The sequence below is a fragment of the Felis catus genome, chromosome B3, assembly GCF_018350175.1.
Source record: "Felis catus isolate Fca126 chromosome B3, F.catus_Fca126_mat1.0, whole genome shotgun sequence".
Classification (NCBI taxonomy): domain Eukaryota; kingdom Metazoa; phylum Chordata; class Mammalia; order Carnivora; family Felidae; genus Felis; species Felis catus.
This window is the reverse complement of record NC_058373.1, coordinates 53,810,901-53,826,117: the sequence shown is the minus strand read 5'-3', so window position 1 is coordinate 53,826,117 and position 15,217 is coordinate 53,810,901. Positions and strand designations below refer to the sequence as shown.

Below are 15,217 nucleotides of genomic sequence, written 5' to 3'. Positions count from 1 at the left end.
ACTGAGTTTTAGTTATTACTCAACTATCTCACAAAAAGAACAGAAAGAAAATCAGAAAATGCAAGAAGACAGACATTTCTTTAGAAGTTAAGCCCTGGATAAGGATGTAGATTTAGGAATAGAGCAGTTTCCTGCTCTACTGTTAAAATTTCAAAAATTAAAAGTAAATTAAAAATAATATAAACTTACCACTACATTAAAATTAAGCAAGTAGGATTTCAAAAATTAAAAAAAAAAAAGATATCTAAAATCCTAGGTGCTAAAAGTCACCTCTGGGGAACAGCTCCTCCCAGCAATTTGGACTATTCCACAAGGGCTCTCCTGAACAGCACTTTCAGTCCTGACATTCAAACACAAAGCATAACAGTAGGATCCAGAAAGTTTGTTATCCAAGCCACCGCACCCAAACCAGGTAATTTGCATTTAACTTGCCCTTTCAAATGCATTCTGAACCATGTGTTCCAGAACTAGACGACCCAGCTCTAAACCAGACAGCCTAACTCCAACCCAGACAACTGGTATCCCTAGTTATAAAAGTCATTCTAACAGTTCACTTCCAAATGACGAATGCGCCACAGCCAAAAATGGATCCTGGCACTGGCTGTTGCCACCAGTGAAAGCAACACTCCCCTAAATGATATCTCTCTTGCTATCAAGAAACCACAGTGTCTTCTTTGCATATAACAAGTGCCCAGGAAATATTTGGGGGCTCTATTTTTTTTTTTTTTTTTTTTTTTTTTTACAGACTGTTATCATAAGAAGTCTTTATGACAAAAAGAGGCATTTACCAGAAAGGAGTTGATCTGCATCAGTTTCAGGTCTCCATTGGCTCTTGCCATCTTAGAACCTTCAAGACACAGGAGTAGCCAAACACTTAGGATCTTTAACACTTACTCCAACCCCACTTTCTCCTTAACAGACTGTCATCCCAGAAGGAAGGAGCAGGGCCACATGGCTTTAAAGAAGCTCTTACCTTTATCTCTTTACCCGTTAGTCTGTCCTGTGCATCAATAAGTGTGAAAACTCCCTACCCCTATGTGTCTTCTGGAAAGTGCAGGAGTTCAGACTCTTAATCAGTACTATTTCGGGGACATTTCATACATTCATCACCATTTTCCAAGCCCCAGTTCTGTAGCAATCCCTCTGCAAGGCATTGGGATCCTAAGATAACCAAGATCTGGTCTCTGCCCTACCAAGAACTTTTCTAGTGGAAGGGAAATGAATTCTACAATACAGTGTGGTAAAACCTCTAAAAGAGGTATCCCCTGTCTAAACATGCCTTGGAACTACAGGAGAAGACATACTCATTTCTATATGGTTGTGGAGTATCAGAGGAAAACCTCAGGATTTGAAGCGGAATCCTAACAGTTGAATACGAAGGATCTGGTTAGTTCCACAATCTAACAGTCCATGAGAAAAAATACCACTGCTAATTTTTATCTCCTCCCCTTGGCAACTACTCTATACCACCTAAGAGAGTGGGGCCCTTTACTATGACCCAAGTTTCCATTCCAAATAGCAGGAGTGAGTCACAAACACACATCCTGCAGCATTCATGAATGTAGAGAGCAAAAGTGAGTTCATCATCACGTCAGTACATCAGTGAAGTTTATGAGTTTATAGCAAATCAGAGACCAGGCAAAGTTTAGGAAGGAAATGAGTTCTGAATGCCTTAAGTGCTGCCTTGGGCACACCACCTGTGAGAAAAGCAACCGGAATGCATTCTTTACTGCATAAGGTGCTGCAGCTGTACTGTACTGTAGGTTGGAAGAAAATCCACCCTACTATGAAACTGGAAAACTACACTGGGACATGGTACAGGGGGTGAAAGCACAAGATGGTGAGAGGGAGGCAAAACTGTCTGAGGTAGCTTCAGAGTCATCCTGCCCTCTAGAGGTATCCTATATCTAATGGAAAGTAATAGATACCATTAAAGGCTTTGAGTAAATATTAATTCCAGATGAACAATGACAAAGTGTGCATCATTCCAGTTCTGGACACATCCCCCCTCATGCTGAGCCACCTTTAGGTAGAACATGCTCCAACCTCAAGGCTTGGGATCTACAGTGGCTGAGTGGATAATAAAGCTATGTCTGGTGCATTGTCATGTTCTTATGCATCATTGGGTAAGGAAGAGGTTTTTCAGCTCTTCCCTTATTGGTAAGCTAGTGTTTCACCTTGTGTCCAGTCTGTCAAGGGGATGGGGCATAAATATCTTCCCAGAAAAGGAGGGTGAGACATGGGGTTAAGTGATGCCAGAAACAGGGAGAAAAGGGGAACAATGGAGATAGACACCAGAATCCTGGTTTTTCCTAGCTTGGGACCTAAGCTTCAGAGGGTGCTGACTATAGAAGCATTCAGAAAGATGGAAGGCACCTAGGAATTCTGGGTTAGTGGCCTGTTTCCTCTAGCTCTAAAGGGTTCCCTTGTCTACCATGGCATGAAATCTAGCAAGGCTATAATCAAGAGGAGAGCAGCGGAGGAAGAAGGTAACTACAGACACTTGAGGCTGTGTTCTTGCTTCCTTGTGGCTGACAAAGAACAAGGCCCAGGTCAAGATGAAGAGAGCACTCTGAGCAAAGAAAAACCAGAAAAACCCAGCATAGACACAAGGCTCCAACATCCCTGTCACAGAGCCAAATGAATCCTCCATTTACCCAGATGCCTTGGGGAGAATCAGGGGGAGGAGAAGGATACACAAAGGTCCTAAAAAGACTAAATATTCAAAAAGAGCTTATTTGAACTGGGAAATATTACAGTATATTATTTAGCTATTATTACAGTATATTATTTAGCTGTATAATAATATACAGCTATTATTTAGCTATTTCAATGTTTGTTAGAGATTATTTTTCCCGACTCACCCATCATGCCATGTGGGTTAGTGAGAAAGAACAGATCCTTTGTAAAAAATTAAACAGCCACATTTTTTCATGCATGTAATAGAGTCAGTAAACTGTGGCCTACTATACTCATTTCCATCACTGAAGAAAATCTATGTATGCCTTTTTCTTGTCACCTGGAAAAGTCAAATTCATACCAAGAATGCTATATTTCTTTGCTCAGACTGCAACAACAAATTATTACAAACTAGGTGGCTTAAAACAATAGAAATTTTTTCCCCCTCACGGTTCTGGATGCTAAAAGTCTGAAATCCAGGTATTGGCAATATTGGGTCCTGGACTTACTGAGGGAGAATCTGTTTCATACCTCCCTCTAGCTTCTGGTAGTTGCTGACAATCCTTGACAATCCTTGGTTTACCAATGCATCATTCCAGTCTGCCTCCATGTCACATGTTCTTGTGTCTCCTCTCTATCTTTGTATCTTCACATAGCTTCCTTATAAGCATACCAGTCACTGAATTTTGTACCCCCCACCCATTCCAGTATCTCATTTTAATTTAATTAATCACACCTGAAAAGATTCTGTTTACATGTAAGTCCACATTCTAAGATTCTGGGTAGACATGAATTTGGGGGCACACTATTAAACCCAGTACAAATATAACAGGAGGTTTTAATAAACAGCCAGTATTGAAATTACAGGGTACATACAGTACAGGAAGATTTTCATTTGCTACAAAGAAAGTTAGAGGTCGCCACTCTTTGGCAAGACTAGACATTTTTTGTTTCTCTACATACATTATGTGCACATTGGGGCCTTTGTACCCACTACCCAAATGCTTTTCCCCCACCTCCTTTTACATGGCTAAATCTTCTACATCTGTTATGGACTCAATGCATCTCTCTAAAATTCATATGCTAAAACCCTTACCTCCCCCCAACACACCACACCCCCTCTGCCTCCCCCCACCGCCCCCCCCACACAGACACAGCCTCTCCAGGTGATGGTATTAGGAGGTGGGGCTTCAGGAGGTAATTAGGATTAAAAGAGATCATAAGGGTAAGGCCCTTATTGACAGGATTAGTGCCCTTAAAAGACTCACTGCAGAGCTTCCTTCCCCTTCTGCTTTCTACTATGTAAGGACATAATTAAATGACAGCAGTCTATAACCTGGAAGAGGCCCCCCCCCCCAGAATTCAACCATGCTGGCACCCGATCTCAGACTTGTGGCCTCCAGAACTGTTGACAAATAAAGTTCTGTTGTTTATAAACTGCCCAGGCTACGGTAGTTTATAACAGCAGCCCAAATAGACTAAGACAGCATCTTTAAGGTCTTAGCTGCATGATCATTTCCCTTGGAACCCCCTTTGGAGATTATCTAAGAAATCTGGAACTCCTCCGAGCTCCTAAAAGATGCTCCATTTCTGCATCATGGCACATTACTTACCTTACTGTAATCTCCACCTGTCTGCTTGTCTGGGCCTCTAATACCTGAAGGTGGCAACTCAATGCCCCACACTGGGCCGAGCACAGAATGTAGGAGCATGCATCCCCCATGATGAGGTTACCTAGGCTCTGAGGAACATCTAGATAATCTTACAAGTTGCTCAACCTCTTTGGGTCTTGGCTTCTTCATCTGTAAGAGCCAGACTAACAATGTCTAACATTCCAAAATAATAATGATAGTCAAGAACTCCTAATAGTCAAACATCACTACGTTCTAAGTGCTTTACATAGAGCAACTCAGTTCTTTCTGAGAAGCCCTTTTGTAAATAAAAAATTGGAGAATCCGATGTTAAGCAAATTCCATAAAGTTGTATAACTAGGTGTCCGAACTGGAATTTGAACCCTGGCAGTCTGATTCTTGACTCTATGTGACTAACCTATTATCTCTGCTTCTCTATGATGGCACACTTTTCATTCCATATAAGAGCTGGTATGAATTTATTCACCCCAAAAGCCTACATGTGTCTGATTACCCACTGATAGGCTAGAGATACAAATTCTAGTTCATTAAAATTAGATAAATACAGAGAATAGCATTCCAATACCCTATTTAATTTTTAACATCAATATCTAAAAGCATTGGTATATTTTGAGGTGCCTGGATGGCTCAGTTAATTAAGCATTCAATTCTTGATTTTGACTCGGATCATGATCTCACAGTTTGTGAGTTTGAGCCCTGCGTCGTGCTCTGTGCTAACAGTGTGGAGCCTGATTGGGATTCTCAGTCTCCCTCTCTCTGTCCCTCTCCCACTCACTCTCTATCTCTTGCTCTCAAAATAAATAAACATTTAAATAAAAAAATTTCAATGGTCTTTTTGTCAAAGTTTTAGTAATACTATTAGGAATAATACTAACAATGCTTATATGTATAATTATCATTAGTTATAATTAGTAGGATAAAAAAATAAAGATTATAAAATTGTGTCACTGCTATTAATGCATGTTCTCATACCCTTACTCAGCATTAGAAGCTGCTGAGCAGCAGCAAAATGTTTTGTTCTGCAAATTTTTAATGGATTGTATTTATATCAGACAAAACTTTTATCAAATTTTATTTTGTCCTTTTAAGCACCTTTTTTAAGTTTGTTTTGAGAGAGAGAGAGGGAGAGAGAGAATCCTAAGCAGACTCCATGTCAGCAAAGAGCCCAATGTGGGGTTTGAACTCACAAACCATGAGATCATGACATAAGCAGAAATCAAGAGTTGGACACTTAACCAACCGAGTCACCCCAAGAGCTCCTCCTTTTACTTATCTTTAACGGTTAACGCTAAAATGCATCGGTTCTATGCATGATTATAACAATGACGCTGTAATAGCTATTCAGCAATTGGCCTATGGTCCAGCACCTAGGAAATTGACATGAAAATAGACAATTTATTGACACTATTTAGACACAGACTGTTCTGGAATTGCAGGATTTGCATAATGTAGAGCACAGAACCAGCCATCCTAAGTTCGTGCTGGAGTTTGTGCTAAGTTTGTGTTGGAGTGTGGTAGAAGAAATAAAGCACAACATAAATTATTATGAAAAATTATGCAGTAATAAGTGCCCCTATAAAGGTAAAAAAAAAAAAATTGCAGTGGGAATGGCAAAAAGAGCAAGAATAGAAGAGGCTCATGATCCGGGCAGACTTTGGGGAACAGAAAGCATTTGCACTGGGCCATGAAGGGTTGGTATGACTTAGTATACAACAAAGAGTAAAAGCCATTCAAGGAGAAAGAACACCAGTAGCACAAAGAGGTCAAAAAAACAGAGTATCTGCATGGTTCATCTAATGTTATCTGTCAGTCTATCTGGCAAATGGGAATGTACAGAAGGAGATAATGGGGAATAAGGAAGAAAAACCTATGTTAGGGGTAGATTATAGCCTCTGACAATTATCTTGGCAAGTGATAACAGTAACCTAAATTAAGGCAATGCCAATGGGAATGGAGAACAAAGTATAGATTCAAGAAGTATTCCCAACATAGGGGCACCTGGGTGGCTCTGTTGGTTAAGTGTCAGAATGCAGCTCAGTGTCATGACACCCACACTGCTGTCAGCAGGGAGCCTGCTTCAGACCCTCTGTCTTCCCCCCACCAAAAAAATAAACATTTTTTTAAAAAGAAGTAGTCCAAAGATAAAATCAATAACACTTGGCAACAGGAAGGGAAAGGAGAGGGGCAAAGTCAAAGATGATGCCAAGTTCTAAACCCTAATGGCTGGGACAATGTTGGAGATATTGACAAAAATTGGGAAGGAAAAGTAAAACAAGTTCCAGGTCATCTATGTCAGCTCCTTGCAGGAGTCTCAGCTAGCACATCATCATTAAGCAGAAGGAGAGAACATTTCAAGTCCAACAGTCACTCTATGACTCACCAGAGGGGAGGGTGAAGTTATTCTTACTCTCACAGCAGTAAAACAAAACCTACACATTATTAACCAGATCCTTCAGGATGCCTGAATGTTCAGAGGGTGTCGACAATGAGTAGGTCTTCCCTCAGAACCTCGGAATCTAACCTTGGGCAAAGTTTTAAAGGTTTTATGTTCCCACTCTTTAGCCCTTAGCTGGCTGAAATCTGAAAGCTGTCTTTTCTCTTTTTGAGGTACAGTTTTGACATATTCATTTCCAAAGATCTTAGTTTCATCTACATTAAATAGTTAGTGTGACAAAGTCTCAACTTGTAGGTCGATCAAGGAGGTCCTGTAGACTTCATCATTTGGATATTACTTTCTATCTAGTCTATCTAAAGATTCTTTTCCTATCGGTATCAATCTTTAATCACTCCACCATCACTTGATGTTATCACACTTCAGAGAACCGTTAATTTTAACTGTTTCCATGAATCATTTTCATTGTGATTTGTGGGAATTGCTTGAACACCTAGACCATTTGACACATCATTTCTGTCCATCAAGATTGCTTTGGGTAACCTTTCAGTGTACATGTATCTAAGCTCCTACACATTCTTTCAAATTTAAAACAATCTGGTCACAACTTGCATAATTTTACCAAAGTGTGGGAAGCAGACCGATTGAATATCCAAGTGCAAGAATTCTGCATGGGACTTCATCCAGCAACACAGTAAGCAGATACTTCTAAACAATGGAGTATATCTCCTAGACATTTTCATAAGTCATCATAATTGAAACTTGACATAAATAAGACTGTAACTAAATACTGATGCCATTGGAGCAGAGCACCACAAAGAGAAATGTCCTAAGCTCCTATTGTAATCTACTGGGAAATTTTTGGTCCAGTTAAGGGAACACAGATGTAACTTCAAAGGGCCTCTAAAAAAGTGCAAATTCTCACTGATAAACCCTTATCTCCTCATGATTAAACTGTACAGTTCCCAGACATTAAAAAATTCTCTCATGTACATCTCAAAGAAAGATGAAGCGTTTTTTTTGTTTTTAATCCAACCTTGAGTCTAGAGACTTTCTTCTTCTGAATTAATGATAGAAACATGGAATTTAACTACACACAACAAGTAGCAGCAAATCTGTTTGGATCTCCTAATTGTGTCAATTACTGTGATGCTAACCATGCCCATTCCATCCCAGAGTTTAAGTAAACAGGACCACCACTCTCTGCTCTTAGCACAGGATTTATAGGGGCCGTGTGTCTGGCACTTGAGAAGATATTAGCTTGCTCTCATCCATGATTACATATACAACATTGTCATATAATTTTCAAAGACTTCAAAGCTCACAACCTTCTGTGAACTTACTATCTGGGCATGTTTATCATGGCAAGGAATAAAGGGAGGAGTGCTATGCAGAAACTTCAAATTCTAAGTACTTCACAAATGCATTCTGTATGTCTATAAAATGTCAAATGTCCAGGAGAAAAATGAAAAGGCCAATCCATCTACCACCCATACGGGGATAAAGCCAGGCTGGAACAAATGTGGCTTAAATGTTGGTTTGGAAGGGCTGTTTGATTTTTCCATGATTAAGATACTTCATCCTAATTGTTTCCTTTGCTAAATGAGTAGTGCCTAATTGGTAAGTAGAAATGAGTTCACTTCCTCCCGCTCTCTTTTTTGAAAGTGACCAGATGTCTCATTCGGGTGAATTATCCTTGTGACATGGTACTGAGAACACAGAACAGGCCTGCGTGTCTGAAGAGGCCATGTTGCATGACTCTGAGAATAGGGACTCTGGAGGCAGGCTTGGCTATAGGTGAAGCCCAGCTGTGCCACCTTCTAGTTGAATACCACTGGATAAGTTCCCTATGTGTCTCAGTTTCCATGTCTATAAAATGGGGTAGTAATACAGAACCTACCTCATCAAGCTGTAAGAATCAAATAAAATAATCTGTGCCTAGTACATGGAAAGTATTCAGTAAATATTTTATTATTATAATTGAAACACTGGACAGAAGAAATAAGAGTACTTCTTTTCAGCCCAGGAATTAGCCCCTGAAGGACCAAGAAAAACCCTCTTGTTGGGGTTCTGAATTCTGTATCCCCACAGCTTTTGTTTGTACTTTACTGGAGCATTTGTAATATTGATGCCCTCCTCTGCATGAAGCACTGTGCAAGAGGCTCCTCATACTTAGGACAGCCACAGAATCAAGCAGCGTGTTAGCACTGATATGATGTCAATCTTTCCATGAGTACTTTTCCATTCCTTCTCTCATTAGGTTTCATTCATCAAGTAATGACCTATCATGGGACAGCCAATGGGCTACACAAGTGCAATGTCCCAAATCCCTGGCTCTAACCAATCAGTGAGTAAATTTTTCTTAAAAAAAAAAATTGGGGGGAGATGCCTAGATTCCCTATTTTAGCCAGAACTTTCTGGGAAGACTAATCCTAAGGGATCACAAGTTATGCATCTATCTTTCTGTGTAGTGCTGGCTGCGGACAGTCACCGTGTCCTTTGAATGCTGGGCATCATAATGCATCATCATGACTCACAAGTAATCAATCACTGAGTGACATTTAAACATCTTGATTAACTACCAGCCGCATTTTCCCGCAGTTATTGGAAGCTCCTCAGATTGAATGTGCCCTTGGGATAAGATCTGAATCACTGTTTCTGACAGCAACAATGCATATTGCCAGGAAATGCATAACTGGGGCACAAGAATGGTCTCATTTATGTCCTTCTTCACCGTTAGGCATCTGCTTCTCTCTCTCGTTAATAATACTTACCATGCTTCTCGTGGGAAGTGACACACAGACCCTTATAGCCATTTGCAGGGTGGGGGGGGGGGGAAGCATCATGTTAGACACAAGTGACAGAGAGGGGAGTGGACAGAATCCAACATTTCTTAATTCCAGAACCCAGGCCTCCTAACTGCCATACTTGGTGACAAGATTTCAAGACTTTCCGCTCAGCTACTCTTTCACCAAAGTCCTACTGATCAACTCAGTTTACAACATGTTGGTGTAAGCTGTGAGCACAGCCTGCCAACAGCAATGATCATCTCCATGCCACTCTAGGAGCTGGCTGAGAGAATCTATCACATTTTCATCCTTCCGCAATCTGAAGCCACACTCGGACAGTCTCTCTCATACACTGGTGGACAGAGAGTGGACTGGCATAAGCTTCCTGGAGCTCAGTCTGGTACTGTATCAAACACTTCACACATGAGCATACCTTGGGACTCAATCCTTCCATTGCTGGGAATATACAGAAATGATCAGAAACACAACAAAAATATGGTTAGCAAGAGACAGGGCAGCACTGGTCTAAATATCGATACATCTAAAACTGAATGAAATATACTCGGCAATCAGTTAACTACACCTGGACACCCTAAAAGGTACCACCGCCCACCTGGTGGCAGATACTGGAATTGAAGGCACAATGCCAAGAACGAACTATCAAATAGAAGGGTATCTTGTAAAGTCGACCCAATTTCACTGATTGCAAACATCCCAGTTTCAAACCAGAAATTAGAAAAAAACAATTTTAACAAAAAAACAATTTTAACAAAAACACCACTCTCTAACCACTTTTATTTATCCTTTTCTCCTTTTGCTGCTCTTTTATACCCCCTCATACTACCATCTAACTAGGAAGACTGCCTGCATTGTAAATTCTTTCCTTTTTTTCAGAGCCAAAGTACACATCAACAGGACTCCATCGCTGGTATGGGAGAAATTGTGTGAATAAATAAGGTAGTTAAATGTGTCCATTCTATAGAGGACTTGGAGTGACTCTGATATAACAGACTCAATTAATTGTTCAAGTACTAGGTCATTCTCATTGTTAGCCATCTTCTTACAAAACCTCAAATTCATATTTGAGATAACTCACTGATTATCATAGACTACACATATTAGGAGAAATAATGTCATTAACTGACTATGTTCTAAATAAAGGGTTTTTTTTGTTTGAAATCACATTTTATCTTGAGTCCTGGAGTTTATCTGCACAGCAGGATGTTTTCTGTTTGATAGACAGAAATTAAACCTGGACAAGCACAGTAGGTAGCATCATAAAGAGAACACAAGAGTAGAGAGATTATCCCACAGGGGTTCTGAGAGTACCTAGAAACATAAAACCAAGTTCTCACTGTCCAGGGCTGCTTTACCAGCCTCCTATGCCCACAGGCTCTTCAACGCGGCCCCTACCTACAAGATCTGAAGACCAATCTAGTCCTTTTCTGATTCTGCACCCCTTTGTCTTACTGGCACCAAGCTTCAAGGCTCTTACATTTCTGCAGCATCCTGTACACCTTTAACTATTAATTGCCTGTAGTTTTTTTCTTTAATGCTGTCTTCTCCTTAAAACCCTAAGCTTTCCAAAAACAGAGACTGCCTATGTCTCAGTTGTGGTTTTCTCCTGAGTGCCTAGCACAATGCCTAGCATATTGTTGGTGCTCAATAAATTTTGCACCACAAGATTGTGATTTATAATAAAAAAAAATTATTTGGTCTTCATCCTCATTCCTAGCCTAGAACTTCTAAAACTCTTGGAATTTCCAAAGTGGAGAGAGAAAAAGAAAAGCCGTTTATGTTAATGAGGCAACTTTTGGAAAGCACTTAACATTGGGGGCTGGTTGTCAGTAAAGTGAACCACATGATCAGAAAGTTGGCGCTTTGGGTCCTGACCTCCCAGTATCCCAGTAGCCAGGTAACTTTCTCTTCCACATTCAGCCTTATGTGCAAATCTTTGCCTAGAACATGCCCATTGAAGAGGGGGGGGAAGGGGGGGGCGGGGTTCTGTGGCTGTCCACCTTGCTCTTACCAGCAAATACCAGGGAATTCCTCCCCTTTGAGGGACAGAAGTCAGTCCCTGAACGTCCTCAGGCTTCTGAATCATGTTGATTCTCTTCCTACTAGTTCCACTCTCCCAGTCCCTGCAGCTGGATTTTACCCCATGTGAGGCCCCTTCACAGGCTGTATCTTATGTAGGCTCTTCCCGGCCTGGCCCCTTTTCATACCAACAGAGCTCTGGGTCTGAGTGTGAGAACCTAAAGAGAGCTACTAAAACCCTCAAAGTACCTCAAATAAATTCAAGACCTGAGACAGTGTAGAGAAAAATACTAGGAGTTGTCAATGTAAAGAAAGTTATGTTGAGTCACCCACTATAATGTACTGAATGGTCCTAGACTCCAATGAAAAGCCAGTAAGAGCATTTAAAACATAGTCTACTTGAGAGCGTGATTTATTCACAAATATGTACTGAAATCTTTTTAAATTTCACAAACAAAGCAAAATTGTATACACGTTAAAACAATGCAAATGGAAAACATGAAAAAAATCACCAAATGCTACTTGGTCCAGGAAGGGACTCAGAAGAGAGGAATGATTGCTGGCTGCTGTTAGTGTCCTAGTAGTGATATATAACACTGTAGCAGCCAACCTTAGTCTGTGTCTACTATGGGCTAGTCATTACACCAGTTACATTACATAAATTATCTCAGATCTTCACCATAAACTTGCAAAAGAGATGATGTCCTCCTTTTGAAGATGAGAAAAAGGAGGTTAGTAGCTCTCCCCAAGGAACACAACTTGTCAAGAGAAGAAAGATTTAAACCAGTGTCTGAGACCAAAGGCTATGCTTTATCTCAACTCCACACTGCTTTCAGGAGGTAAGTTTGCTACTCGATGAGGTCACCCAGAAGGAGCTCCTACCTAAGGTGGGTGTCTTGGTAAAAAGTATCAAATCTATTTGTCTGGGAGGTGTGTGAAAGTTACTTGAGTCTGTTGCAAACCCGAGTTTGGTGAATAAAAGGATCACATTTGAGGGTATTAAAGGTCAAAAAGAGTTACAATTTAGACATAATAGCACAGGTTTTAACCAGCTTACACAGCCTTTTTAATTAGAGTGGCCAAGTGAGGAGAATTCTGCATTGAAAGAATGTAGGATTCCGTGTGTCTAGAGTAGAATTGAGTAAGGCAAGTAGAAACAACTGAAAGAACAGGAAGGAAAAGGGAGAGCTGAAGAAAGACCAGCCGGTGTGGAAGACAAGAAAAGGGCAGCCGGGGGGAAAAGAAGAGCATGAAGAAAATAAGATTCTGATTAAGTGTGCAGTGGGAGTGGGGGGTGCCTGGGTGGCTCAGTCTGACTCTTGATTTTGGCTCAGGTCATGATCTCAAAGTTCGAGATATTGAACCCTGAGTCAGGCTCCACACTGACAGCACAGAGGCTGCTTGGGATTCTCTCCCCCTCTCTGCCCCTCCTCTACTTGGGTAGGTGGGTGCTAACACTCTCTCTCTGTCTCTCTCAAAATAAACAAACATTTAAAAAAAAAAACTGTGCAGGGGATTTGTGTGATCTAACTTGGAGTTATTTGGGTGAAAAGGAAAAAAGACTATAAAGACTGAGAAAGTTGAGGCTGCAGTCAGTTGTTACAGATCACTTATTCTAAAAGCCTAGAAGGAAAATGAGACAAGCTGGTTGGAAAAATTAGTTTGGGTTCTTCCTGTGTAATTAGGATTTTGAATACAATGGAAGCAGAACAAAAGGGTAACAAAAATGAATACACTGACTCCTAACTGAACTCTAGGAGATCCTGCAGGGTAACCATGGCAACACTAGAGCAAGGTGAACCACAAGTCTCCAAGCAGCAGAGACCAGTATCTGAGGAGCCAGGCTGGGTCACTCACTGCAGGTCCTGACTCCCGACTCTTGCAACCATTGGCCTTAGGACATTAGTTAAGTCCCTTACAATTCATTTCCTAATGTGTAATGGGGGAGCAATAATCATTTTCCTGTCTAACCAGCACTGTTCCTGATCAACACTAGGAACTCATTAAATATTCCTTGGTTGATTACCTCATGGAGTAGTTATGAGGATGTAGATAAGAAATCATGTGGGAAGATTTAAAAGTGTTATAAATGTCATTATTCAGTAAATGTTATTTGCCACAATAGATCAATATTTATCACGTGTTAAAGTCATAACATGATTTCATTTGTTCTAATTACTAAATCTCAAATACACATGGAGTGAAATAGCACCCTGTTCTCTGGGGGAAATTTACACCTAAGTTTTACTATGTTTAGAGCAGTGGTTCCTAAATATCCACCTGAATAAATTCCAAGAGAATCAACAAGGGCACTTTTCAAGAGGTAGAGACATTTGGGGCCCACTCCTGCAGATTCTGATTCTGTAGTTCTAGGGTGAGACTGAGGGGGTGAGGGGTTCTATACTATTTGTAGTTCCTGAGGCGACTCTAACCTGCAGGCAGCTTCGGGGAGTACTGAGAATGTTTTACAGAAATACTGACCTCTCTCAGACAATTATTAGACTGTCCTCCAAAGAGCAAAAAGCCACAGGCACCTTCTAGAACTCTGCCCTGGCAGGACCTGTGGGACAGATATCCCCACTAGTATCTGTGAGCCCTGAATTACTCTTGGCCCACACCTGCTCCCTGGGCCCACTTCATTCTGTTCCTATTTCACTTCTTTTTTAAGCTGCCTCCACCTACCCCAGCCCTTGTGGTTCTGCCCTCCTTCCCAAAACCAGCTGTAGCAAGAGGAACCACCTCCTTTTCTTCTTCCTGTCCCTGTAGATAAGCACATCAGCCATTTCCCTTTTAAGGGTTGTTAACCAATGATTACTACAAAGAAGGAAAACAAAAGAGAACAAACTTGGGGAAAAGATAAAGTTTCCAGACTCTCCAAGATCGTACTGCCATGATGTTGGGCCATGGTTCCCAATTCCGATCAGGGAGAGTGAAGTAGGTGAAACCTTTGAGAGAAAGGTTTCAGGCCAAGATGGCGGCGTTGGAGGATCCTGTACTTACCTTCTCCCCTAGTTACACTGGATGTGCAGCCACATAGGGAATAACTTCCTCTGAAGAAAACTACAACTTGTCTGAGCGATCCCTTCACGTCCCATAGCAAAGCAGGTAGTAGAGGCTGAACAGAATCTCCCCATGAACTCCACCCCAGGTGGCTTGAGGCACAATCAGGAGGGAACTCAAAACTTGGAGCTTCTCTCTTGAGTGAAGGGTTTGAATTGTACATCAGGCACCCCAACTTTTAAGACCTGCACTGAGAGGCAAGCCCTTGAAACGTCGAGCTGTGAAAAAGAGCAGGACTTGAACCCAGGAAACCAGCAAGGTTTCAGAAATGCTCTTAAATAGCCACACCCACTGATTCACCTGCCCCGGGCTCAGCGCAGTCCTTGAGAACTAATGAGGCTCACGTGCTTTCAAAGGCCTGAGGGACAGGCATCTCATTTAGCAGCATCTAGGGTCCAGCTGGTTGGCTCATGCTCCACCCCTGTCTTGCTCTAGCCAATGGGCGCCATCTTTTTTTTTTTTTTTTTTTTAACGCTAGGCTTTTTTTTTCCCTTTCTTCCCTCCCCCTCTCTTTTCCCACCTGCATGGCCTAGATGCTTTCCCCCTGCCTCACTCCAGCCAGTGAGCATGCTCTCCCTCTGTTGCTCCAGCGTGCCAGTATTTCCTTG

At 41.3% G+C, this 15,217-nt stretch overlaps 1 protein-coding gene across 1 annotated transcript in view; it reads right to left on the bottom strand.

Moving 5' to 3' along the window:
* ATP8B4 (ATPase phospholipid transporting 8B4 (putative)) overlaps positions 1-14,871 on the bottom strand; it is a 279,642-nt gene extending 264,771 nt beyond the window's left edge. The window contains exon 1 of the mRNA XM_045059334.1: positions 14,550-14,871. The gene's annotated coding sequence lies outside the window, so the exon portion shown is untranslated. The remainder of the gene's footprint in view (positions 1-14,549) is intronic.
* Positions 14,872-15,217: the final 346 nt, after the last annotated feature.